Source organism: Psittacula echo, assembly GCF_963264785.1.
Source record: "Psittacula echo genome assembly, chromosome: 4".
Lineage (NCBI taxonomy): Eukaryota > Metazoa > Chordata > Aves > Psittaciformes > Psittacidae > Psittacula > Psittacula echo.
Genome location: NC_137738.1, coordinates 16,299,230 through 16,312,068, shown reverse-complemented (window position 1 = coordinate 16,312,068; position 12,839 = coordinate 16,299,230).

The following is a 12,839-nucleotide window of genomic DNA, read 5'->3' as shown; positions in this document are numbered from 1 at the left end:
GCAGCCTTCCAGTATCTGAAGGGGGCCTATAAGGATGCTGGGGAGGGACTCTTCATCAGGCACTGTAGTGATAGGACAAAGGGTAATGGGTTAAAACTTAAAGAGGGAAAGTTTAGATTGGATATAAGGAAGAAATTCTTTACTGTGAGGGTGGTGAGGCACTGGAATGGGTTGCTCAGGGAGGTTGTGAACGTTCCATCCTTGGCAGTGTTCAAGGCCAGGTTGGACAGAGCCTTGGGTGACATGGTTTAGTGTGACATGTCTCTGCCCATGGCAGGGGGGTTGGAGCTAGATGATCTTATGGTCCTCTCTAACCCTAACTATTCTACAATTCCCATTTGAAAATAGAATTCAGCTCCTGTATTTTAGATCTGAAAAGCAAATTCCTTGAAGACAGCATTTTCATCTTGCTAAGAAACCTGTTCTTTGTAATTTACAGTCAGTTCAGCTCAGCACAAGAATCTTCTAAAAGAAGGTGGTAATTACCAACTGAGAGAGTCCATAATTTTTTTTTTCTTTCTAAGTGTTCGGGTTTTGGCGTTAGTCCTGAACTTCAGTGCTTTTCTAGGGAGTACCCCTTTGAGTTCATGAGGGATTTGTTGAACTACTCAAATACAAAAGAAAATTTTAGCTGAGGAAGAAGCTTTCAAAGAGGAATGAATGTATTCGCTTAGCATGAATCTGAACTTCGTCTTGCAAAACACTGCACAGCCTTTCAGTGATATAGAGCCTGGAATCAGCTGTTGTCTCACAGCTGAAAATAATAGAGCTGTAAATGGTTATAACTGTTCCTGATTTGAAACGTAAGTTGGTATGATTTTTAGATGCTTCATTTAAATATACTTATATATTTATAATTAATATTATATAATTTTATTAATATATGTATTTAATTACCCATTACATATTAATATATGTATTTAATAATCATTTAATCAAGATGTATTTAATCTGTGTCGAACACAGAGAATATATCCTTGATCTGTAAGCAAGATCCACTCTTTATAGTTTCAGGGGTGTATGCCTGGACCTACATGTTTAATTAACACTTTGGGTTTGCTTTGTGACAAGTTTCTTAAGTTATAAGTGCTTTAGGTTTCATCAGCGTATGGCTCTATTAGCGTCTTATATATGTATTTCCAGCAATTTATTGACATGCAAGGACCAAAGCTCCTAAGTCAGGATTGTGTATTTTATATGGAAGAGTGAGATTGAATTGTGGCAGAAGGTAAAGTCCAGTTGTTCCTTCTTCCTTGTTCCTTCTTTTAGCTCTGCTTCACACTGAGGTATGGAAACTGTCTTGCACAAGATCATGCAGACACTCCGTACTTGAGCAAGGGCTGAAGCAAGCAAAAAAAAAAAAAAACCCAAGTGTGATGCTAAGAGCAAAACACAGCAGAAAAGATTTTGAGAGGATCTCTAAAAAGTTTAAATTGGTAAAACATGTATGTGGGTGGGACAGAAAGAATAAAGTGTAATTAAGTTACTGAAGCCTCAGCAGGACTCTAGCATTGTTCAGTGTGTACTACAGTTGGCTTTTAAGAAATTTTAAGACTACCCACATCCTTAGAAAGGGGACTTTTTTTGAATAAGTGCACGAAGTTTGTGCTTTCTTGGGCTGTGCATCATTCTGCTGCAGGGTACTGAGTGTATTACAGGAATGGGCGAATGCAAATATCCCACCTTTCACGAACTGATGACATAGATGGGTGATGCACAGCTGAAAACTAGGAGGGAACTTCACCATCCTGCACTAAAAAGGGCACTGGATGCATCCTCTTTTCCAAACTGGGCTGGGAGCCAGGCTCCTGTCTCTGCCTTGGTGGGGATAGCCCCCTGTGGAAGTCCCTGCCTGCACACTAATACCAGGAGAAGGGTGGATGAATGAGAGGGGTAGCTTTTCCTTCTCCTCCTTTGAAGTAGTGAGGAGCAGAGCAAAGAGTGCCAAATGAAGAAAAGTATTACTATAGCTACTAGAACAGAATTTCTGATTGCTCTACAATGTGGACACTTTCGGTCTGATGGCCCCATGCCATGAGTGACCCATACACTGCCCTCTTCTCCCCCAGCCAAACCCTGCCTGCCCTTCTCTTTTCCTGGAACTTCCCAAGGGTGACCCTGAGTGACAACCACAGCAAAGGACAACAAGCTGCTCCTATGTTGCACCTGAGGCTCACAGAAGAAAACAAGACTGTGAACTTCATAAAGTGGCCCAAGGCCACTGGGAATCTGTCCTGCCCCTTGTCCAGGCGTGTGTCCTCCCCAAGACATCCCTACATGAATGCTCTGTCATGACAGCAGACTCCCTCAGTGGCAAGTTAGTGTGGTGTTATGGCTGAGAAAGTCATGTAAGGCAGCTATAATGGTGAAATTATGAAGAGCAATGGGGATTTGAGCTGTTACCTCTCTCATAAATGCACATTCGTACATGCAGAAAAAGCACAGCATTGACTGAAAATATTGTGATCTTCAGTGAAGGAAAAACCTAAAGATGTTAGCCACAAGTGTCGTGTCTTTATGTATGGTTTATCTAAACCCAAAAAGTCTGACCTTCTTTAAACCAGCATTTAAGCAATATTTCCTTTCTGTTTCTGCTCACACAAAGTGGTTTGTGTCCAAGTGCTCTCTGGCCGGTTCTGAAATTGCAATAATGATTTTGATTGTTTATAGTTTTGTCTGAACATTTCTACCTGAAATAGTGTGTCAATAGGCAACTGCTGTGCCCATATAGAGTCCACTGTTCTTCTGTCTTGTCTCTGACTGTTCGCAAGTATTATACTGTCCTGGGTTCAGCAGTAGCAGTCATTTTTCTCCTCAGTAGCTGGTGCAGTGATGTGATTTTGACTTTCAGCTTGGGAACAATGTTGACAACACCGATGGTTTTAGTTGTTGCTAAGTAATGTTTACTCCGATCAAGGGCTTTCTGAGTCTCATGCTCTGCCAGGGAGGAGGTGAAGCTGGGAGGAAGTAGAGACATGTCCTGTGTTCAGCAGCAGCAGTCACTTTTTCTCCTTAGTAGCTGGTGCAGCGCTGTGTTTTTGACTTTGGCCTGGGAACAGCGCTGATAAAACCAATGTTTTCAGTTGCTGGTCAGAATGTTTACCCTGACCAAGGACTTTGTGAGTCTCATGCTCTGCCAGGGAGGAGGGGAAGCCAGGAGGAAGCAGGGACACGACACCTGACCCAAACTAGCCAAAGAGGTATTCCATACCACAGCATGTCATGCCCAGGATGTAACTGATAGTTACCCGGAAGGGCTAGTTCACTGCTGGGTGGGGGTGAGTTATCTGTCGACAGGTCGTGAGGTGTTGTATTCTCTTCCCTTGTTATTTCCCTTATTATTATTATTGGTGGTAGCAGTAGTGATTCGTGTTATACTTTAGTTACAAAACTGTTCTTATCTCAACCCGTGGGAGTTACATTCTTTGGATTCTCCTCCCCATCTCCCCGGGAGTGGGGGGAGGAAATGGGGGAGTGAGTGAACGAGCTGGTTGGGTTTAAACCATGACAAGACAGGGCACCTGACCCAAACTAGGGGTATTCCATACCACAGCACATCAATCTCAGTATATAAACCGGGGGGAGTTACCCGAAAGGGGTAAATCGCTGCTCCGGTTGCGCTGGGTATCGGTCAGCGGGTGGTGAGCGATTGTAATCTCTTCCCTTGTTGTTTCCCTTATCATTATTATTATTGGTGGTAGCAGTAGTGATTTGTGTTATACCTTAGTTACTGGACTGTTTTTATCTCAACCCATGGGAGTTACATTCTTTCCATTCTCCTCCCCATCCCTCTGGGAATGGGGGGAGGAAGAATGGGGGGAGTGAGTGAGTGGCTGCGTGGTTCTGAGTTACTGGCTGGGCTTACACCACAACATATATGTAAGTTTTGGGAGAAAGAGGACCATGTTATCACCTTGCTGACCAAGAAAATAATAGTTTTCAAGGAAATTATTCTGACAGATGTGTAGGGAAGTCAGAGTTGGGTCAGTTTTTTCCCGGGGAAGAATTAACATACTGTCCCATGTAAGGGGAGAGGCCAGAGCTGTATTCCAGCAGCTCAGTGGATGTGAGGCGTTCAGACTGCAAGGGAAAAGCAGTTGGACCCAGCTGTGGGGAACAGGGTCATCTGTGCAGGACACTGCATGAGCAGCATGCTCCAGGACTTCAGTATTTGCTTACACAATGTCACAGAGGAGATCTAATTCAGGCGTTTGAGCTGCAAAGTCTGTGCACCACACAACTTGCTTTGCTCATTGAGATCCACGTGCATGTTAATGGCTTGCACATCCTTTAGGTGATTTGGAATGGACAACAGAGGAAAGGGAAGTCAGATTAAAAGAAAGGTATGAAAAATGGAGTATAGACAGTAAAAAGAAACCCTGGAACCAGAATTAAAGAGCATAGTGCAGTATATAGCAATGTAAATAGTAATACAACTAATTAGGCTGTCTGGTTCAGTGAAAGAACACCGCTTTGTTTTTAAAATAATAAATTCCAGCAAATATTTTAGTGTTTTGAGAGCAGCTGATCATGATGATAAAACAAAATAGTGATGTATATGGATTGCCTGCTGCTTTACTTTCCACATTGTGGAAAAAAGAAACAAAATGGTTAAAGGACAACAAAGAGGAAACTTCATCGTGGAAAGAAAAATACCCACAGAATGTAAAGGATTTTTTCTTCAGAAAGTACCTTTTCTTTAAGTGTAGGTGTTTTTCTTTTCAAAAGATATCAGAGAAAACAGATCTCATTCTCTTATTTAGTTGGGACTCATATGGATTCAAAGACATTGAGGCCAACAGTCTGTTATGATCACTGGTCATCTGACTCATATATATCAGCTTGTACAATTTCCCCCTGTAATTGTTTCACCAAGCTTATACCAACATACTGCTAATTAAAAGGTTGTGATCTGATAGTGTTTTCACTTATGCTGAGTCCCAATGACTTTAAAAGAACTGATCACATCCACATTAGGGATGCAAAATATCACATGAATCTTACAATGTATTGGTACTAAAAGCATGATAAAACTACCATTATCACACATTCTGGGTAAGGAATCAGCAAGGATTTGGGCCTTGTTTTGTAGCTGTAGGCTAGGTGCATAATGCAGATTTACTAACAATGGCTATGATTGCACAAACATGCAACAAGGAGCATTAAGATAGATTTTGCTCTAGAAAGTCAGCTAAGGTCCTGAGAGGAAAACATGGTAGCTAGTGAATTCTGTGACCCATGGTAGTTCACTGAAACATCATTTGGCACTCCCAAGAATCATGGAATCAGCTAGGTTGGAAAAGACCTTTAATATCATCAAGTCCAACCATTACTCCCAGGAAATGTGACTGGAAGAATAAGTAATTCCTAAAAGACTCCTCAAGAACAGTACAAAGCTACAAGCCAGACTAACTGTTTTAGAAGACTAATGACTGAGCCCATCTATTGTTGTGTCGGCTGCAGCTTGTCTTTTATTCTCATCAACTTAACATCCTCAGATTTCTTGTAAATAATTTACTAGACATTGAAAATGTACCATGGTGGAGGAAAGAACACCACAGTATGTGGGTTTTTTTTTCTGAACAACTATTATCCTTCAGCTTCCAGAAAGCTAAAAATATCTTCTCTTTTGCAACATTACTCCATGCAATAAAAATCCCAATACTCACTGGTAAAGCAGGTTCCCTTGACAGAGCTGTAGTCTGATTTGTTTCGCAGATAGAGCTACGAAACAGTTAAGCACTGTATCCCACACACTAACGTGAGTTTCAACAACACAGTTCATGGATGTTTTAGAAGGCACAGAGAATACTGGGAGCGGAAACAACAGAAGTTTTCAATGGAGGTAAATAGCATTCACATTTCAGTAAGCTCCAAAAATGCATTTTCCGACAGAGGTGCTTCTGCCAGCACCATTTCTGCTGGCCTTTTGGGGGATTTTCATTAGGCGTATGAACTTCTTGCCATAATAATAAAGGTCAGGCACTATTGTGCCTCTTTTATGATACTGACTAGCACAAGTCATGTATACAAACCCAGGAAATAGTTATTTATGTGGAATACATAGTTAAATAGTGGACTACAAATCATTTAAAGATGCCTATGATATGAAACATATCACAATTTCATGGATAAGTGGAAACATCATGCAACTTACTGAGACTTTAAAGCACTAACAAATGTGAGCTATACAGCAGATTTGAGCTGGACCTTTTCACCCCTTCTAATATATGCTATGGCTATTTAATATTCCTCACTGAGTAGTAATGCTGGCATACAAGTCAGCAATATGTTATGCACAGGAGCCATGAACCTGGGGAGAACATAAACTAAACTGATTTTCAATTCTGGTACATTACAAAAAGGACTATTATTGTGAGGTTAGAGATATCAAAGTTGGTGACCTGCTATAATGAAGTATTCCCTGCCACATAGTCAAGCATGAAAAGTAACTGGGAGGTGGTATCAACTTTTAGAGGCTTAGCTGTTGTTGGGTTTTTTTTTCCCCTCCCAAATTAAATATTCTTTTGCACACTATTTATTTATTTAAAATAGTATTTTTTGTTTGTGAAGCATTATAAAAGGTGGAAGGTTGCTCCTGTGAAGTTTGCAGTCAATGGGGACTTGAGGTCACATCTTAATGCTTAGGTTACTTGCATAAGGCACTGATGAAAAGCAAACTGCTACCTCCTGGCTAGGAATGACATTAAAGTATAGCAGCATGTGACCAGCTTTAGAGCTTAAAATCCTGAAAGGACACAAACAATGTCCCCTTTGAAGAACTTTCCTGACTTTACAGTTCCTACCAAGCTTTAAAACAGCGTGAAATGCTCTATGTCTAAGCAGCAATTATGAGAGTTGTTACTTCTTAGCTGCAACATTTAGATCTGACAAACGACCACTAAGTGTGAACAGGTCTGTCAGCTTATCTGCCAGAAAAATGGAGTTAGCATTTAGTCTAGGGAATGGGGTGTTAGTACTGGGAATCCCATATGCTAGGTGTTCATTATGGCTCCACATTCCAGCTTACTGCACAGCTGGCTTTGACCAAGTTATTCCTGGTTTACTCTGGCATAGCTTTCTGTGAGCTGGCACAGCATCACTCACCAAGAACAAGGCTGCAGAGGGCACTCCTATATAGGAATAAATTGCAGTCTCCAGGCTTATTTACTTTTAACCTCCATGATTTATTGTTATTTTTTCTTCTTTAATAATTAATGACATTATTACTACACTAAAAGGAAAATCTTATTATTATTGACAATTGGTTTTGTTATGATTATTTAATTTCACCCCTGCCTTCCCCCCGAAGTTTATACAATTACAATATCTGTCAGTGCTCATACCATGTTCGGGTCATCAGGCTCAGCAGTTAAACTGACACAGAAAGGCGACCTATTTATATACCGTCCCTAGGCATAACTTGAGCAAAGCAGCACAGGGAGTGCACGGCTGAAGATGGAGAGGGGCTTTTGCCATGTGCCTGGGAAGTCAGAGAAAAGCTGTCTGAGGCAGGCCATCCATGGATCATCATGAATTCCACCTTCCCCTTCCTCTCATCCCATCTCCAGAAAGGTTTCTTGGGAGCATGACTTTGATCCTGATTTCACCTGTGACAGTGAGGAAGGATGCAGCCTCTCAAATGAGATCCTGAGTCTCATGAGGACGTTTTCTGCCCCTTGAACTGCTCTTCAGGAGATGCGCCTGGAAGAGCAGGCTACAGATAAACATGGTCAGAGATGTGCAGTTTGGTGGCACAGCTGAGGCAGAGTGATGGACTGGGGTTTCTCTGAATAGCAGGCAGCTGGCTTCAGGCTGCCACAATGCAAACTACTCTCTAGAGCTGTTACATTAGGCCATTAAAACCCTGAGATAGCCTCAGCGTAGACAGAAACAGTGTAAGTTACAGCTACTTTAGCCTTCCCCTCCTTTCTCCCCACCATTTTTATGTCTTAGAGGTAAAGCCCATAGTGGCATCACCCGGCATCTCAGCCTTAAGGCTGAATAATTTAAAGCCAACAGAATTAGTTTTGGACATTCAGCTGGAGCTTATCCTACATTGCAGTTTAAATGTGCTTCCAATCTTTAGCTTTGTTTAATGATAACAAGTCCGTACTAGCTTTGGTTTCTGCAGGGGATACAGCTCATGTACCATCTAGCTGACAACAGAAGGGTCATTTCGTTTCCTGTGGGTAGTGGAAAGTGATCTGCCTTTTCACACTTACATCCGGAAACTTGTCACAGAGAAAGTACAAGATCTGGCTAATGCTGTGCTAAAGAGCTGACTGAGCAAGGATAGTGGGACCTGGCTGTCAGAGCAGCAGATGGACTTCCACAGCTGAGCTCTGAATCATGGTTATTTTCAAACCAAAGACCTCACATTTCAAGAGAGAAATTTGCTCAGTGAAATGCATGCATTTCATAATGCATTATCATATGCTGTATATCTCATATGGTGGTTAAGAAGTGAAGGAGTGTGGAAAGGACCTTATTCGGGGACCTGTAGCCAGAAAGATTCAATTGAATAGGGTTTCCCAGTGTTCCAAACTGTTATCTCACTAGATAAAAGCACTGTGCTTTATGATTAAGCTAATTGTGCTGGACAAGCCAGTCTGCAGGCCTCGAAGCCTAGATTTTCAAATGTGCTGAGCACTGGCAGCTGAAATCAAAGTCAGTGAGGACATTTAAAGTGTAATTAAATGCAAAGTTCTCTAGAAATCCAGGCCAGAGGCTGTCTGGAAAGCAGGAGCAGAGATGCAGCCTTGCCTTACCAGAGTGCTGTAAACATTGTGGCACAGCTACTTACATCAGTGAGAAGTTTTAGTGCAAAGTCTGTGAGAAAAACCTCTTATTTTTTCAGAACAGGATTTGACTATAAATGTGAAAATAAGGCCTTGAGCCGCAGACTGGACAGTGAAGGAGAAACAAACACATATGGCTTGCCAATTTGTAGGCTAAATGAATGATGGATCGTGCCCACTCCCTCCCAAACTAGGTTAAAATTCATAACAGGTATAATATATATAATATATAATATAACAGGTATACCACATAGACTGAATTAGTGCTGTGCAGCATATCTGATTCTAGCATTCCCGAGAGCATTCCCCTTAAAGGGAGTGTGTGGTATTTGTAAAAATATATGTAATAGATTTGTAAATATAGGTAATATGCATAAACAATCTGCATGTGAGTAAGAAATCCTTATAGACAGTCCAGTGAAGGGAGATGAAGATGATTAAGTGACAAGTGCAGCTGACATGTGAGGAGAGTCTGTGAGAAGTGGGACAGTCTAGTGTGGATAAGGGGAGAGTCCTCATGGTGGGAATCTCATCAGTGTGTAGAAATACCCAAAGCGGAGTGTAAAGAGACAGAGTCAAGCTCTTCTCAGTGGTGTCCACTGAAAGCACAAGAGGCAATGGACCCTAACTGAAAGACAAGAGATTCCACTAGGAAAAGTGTAAGAAAAAACATTTTTACTACGAGCCGCCTGGTGAGATTGTGGAGTCTCTACCCCTAGAGATACAAAAAGCTCAGCTATGCAAGATCCTGAGTGACATGCTCCCATTAGCTGTTTTTAGCAGGAGGTAGGACTGGGCGATCTCTAGTGGTGCCTTCCAACCGCAACCATTTTGTGATACATGAAGCAGTATTTTTTTCCATGTTGTCCTTTATTCATTTCCTTGCACTGTTGGCAGAACAGAGCAGTTTGTGTCCTTTTCTGGTTTTGGGTTTCTGCTTTTTTCCCCCTCGTTTTTCAACTCCAGCTTTTGTGGATGCTGCTTTCTAATTTTACAGTCAATTGTGGCTGGAGCTTCAGAGCAGCATCACTGAGTGTCCCACTGAGAAATAAAAATTAGACAAAATGCAGCATAGAATGCAGCAGAAACTGAAATGGAAATGTTCTCTCTAATGTCACTACAGTAGAAACAAGATCTATTTCAGTGTACTTTTTCAACTGAATAGGGAAAACACTGGTAATTCATGAGGACTAACTTGCCCATAACTACCTATAAACTGAAGGTGTGACCAAGAATGAGAGGTGACATCCTAATAAAAACAATGAGGTAAAATTATTATACAAGAACAGAAATTTGTAATTTAAATCATTTGAGGGAGTGGTTCTAAGGAAATAAAAGTGCCAAAGTTGAATACCCATAATAATTAGCATTAGCAGTAACTATTGCCCTGCAGCCTGCTGTAAGAGCTGAGACAGTTTTGTCATGTTTTAAATGCTGTGACACAGTGGTTGATGTGCTTCTTTTCCTATTTGTTAGAGGAAAATTGTATTCTGTTGCCTTGACATTTCCTGCCTTTCCATGAACAATTGTGACTGACCCAGTCACTTTACAGGAATCTTTTGATAGGTTTTCAAATTAGTGTTTAACCATCTAGTGACTGCCATGACATAAAATCAGCAGTGTACCTTGCCAGTGCAATGGGAACCATTTCCAATACTGCTGCATATAAAGCATGGAAATGTAGTATGCCATTTAAATGATTAACCCACTTACTGTTAGTAGGCTGGGAAGTAATTACAGAGTGATTCATAAGTTTGTTATTGTAATAGCTTCTCCCATTTGTATTGTGGTAACATGCAGAAGTTGTTCAGCACAACTGCAAAAACACTGTTGAACCCTATAAATACTTCCCAGGCAATCAGAGACAACACTACTGTGTCACATTGCACATGCTAAGTATGGAAGATCCTCAAACCAAATAGATTTCCTTTTTCTTTCACAATATCTGCTTCCCTCCCTTCCCCCCCCCCCCCCCCCCCCCGCTTCTCTTCCTCTATTTTTTTACCTGCTTACTGTAGTTAGCATTCAGTGATATATCTTCCTGGTTTTGTAAGACTCTGGAAAATACACCTGACTGGTATATTTATATCATATAAGTATGTTATGAGTGCTATTAGATCATCTCTTTACTCATTCAAAATTCTAAGTAGAATGTATCTCATGTAACTTATCTGCCCAGTTTCAGCAATAACTCGAGCTGAGTTTTTTTAATAGTGATGCTCAGGCTGATTTTCAGGCTCCTTGTCCTCCCTATTTTGTTTTACTCCTCAAGCTACTGAAAAGGGGTGTAAAATATAACTTTATTTCTTCTAAAACCTAGCTTCAGTATATCTGCACCTAAGTTTAGTCTACTTCTGTGTTTGGATATCTTTTATTCAGGAATAGGGAATAGAAGGATTCTATTATAGAATCATAGAATCATAAAATAGGGTTGGAAAGGACCTTAAGATCATCTAGTTCCAACTCCCCTGCCAGGACACCTCACACTAAACCATGCCACCCAAGGCCTCATCCAACCTGGCCTTGAACACCGCCAAGGATGGAGCACTCACAACTTCCCTGGGCAACCCATTCCAGTGTCCATGTCACCAACAAAGATGTTGAACAAGATCGGTCCCAACACCGATCACTGAGGGACACCACTCGTTACTGGTCTCCAGGTGGACATCGAGCCATTGACCACAACCCTTTGCGTGAGGCCATCCAGCCAGTTCTTTATCCACTGAGTGGTCCACCCATCAAATTCACGTCTCTTCAATTTAGAGACAAGGATGTCATGTGGGACAGTGTCGAACACTTTGAAGAAATCCAGGTAGATAATGTCAACTGCTCTGCCCTTGTCCATCAGTTCCATAGCCCCATCATAGAAGGCCACCAAATTGGTCAGGCAGTATTTCCCTTTAGTGAAGCCATGCTGGCTGTCACCAACCACCTCCTTGTTTTTCATGTGCCTTAGCATGCCTTCCAGGAGAATCTGCTCCAAGGTTTTGCCAGGCACAGAGGTGAGACTGACTGGTCTGTAATTCCCCGGGTCATCCATTTTTCCTTTCTTAAAAATGGGGGTTATATTTCCCTTTTTCCAGTCCTCGGGAACTTCACCTGACTACCAGGATTTTTCAAATGTGATGGCCAGTGGCTTAGCAACTTCATTTGCCAGCTCCTTCAGGACCCATGGATGGATTTCGTCAGGTCCCATGGACTTGTGTACGTTTAGATTTTTAAGATGGTCTCGAACCAGATCCTCTCCCACAGTGGGCCTAGGGTCTTCATTCTCACAGTCCCTGTGTCTGCCTTCCAAGACTTGGGTGGGGCAGTCAGAGCCTTTGCCAGTGAAGACCGAGGCAAAGAAGTCATTAAGAACCTCAGCCTTCTCCAAATCCAGGGTAGCCAGTTCTCCTGATATCTTACGGAGGGGGCCTACGTTGTCCCTAGTCTGTCTTTTATTCACTACGTACCTATAGAATCCCTTCCTGTTTTCCTTAACATCCTTAGCCAAGTTCAATTCTAACTGGGCCTTAGCTTTCCTAACCAGGTCCCTAACTTCCCAGACAACATCCCTGTATTCTTCCCAGGCCGCCTGTCCCTGCTTCCACCTTCTATAAGCCTCTTTTTTCCTTTTAATTTTCCTCAGCAGCCCCTTATCCATCCAAGGAGGTCTCCTGGCCCTCCCGCTGCACTTCCTTCTAGTCGGGACACAACACTCCTGAGCTTGTAGCAGGTGATCCTTGAATAAGAACCAATAGCCTGGGGCCCCCCTGCCCTCTAGGGCTGTATCCCATGGAACCTTACTAAGCAGGTTCCTGAAGAGGCCAAAGTGTGCTCTCTATAACAGAACAGAATAGGGGTTCAACAGATGTGATTATAATATTGTAACATCCCTTGAGAGTTTCTCACCTTGCTCTCTGAGGGGCCTGGGAAAAGTTAGTTATTATGTGTTTACTAGGATTTGCTCCACTCCTGCAATATGAGCGATGCTATTTAATAATAATAAATCTGATAATGAACCTGATGACTGGAATTCTTCCTGACATTATTATG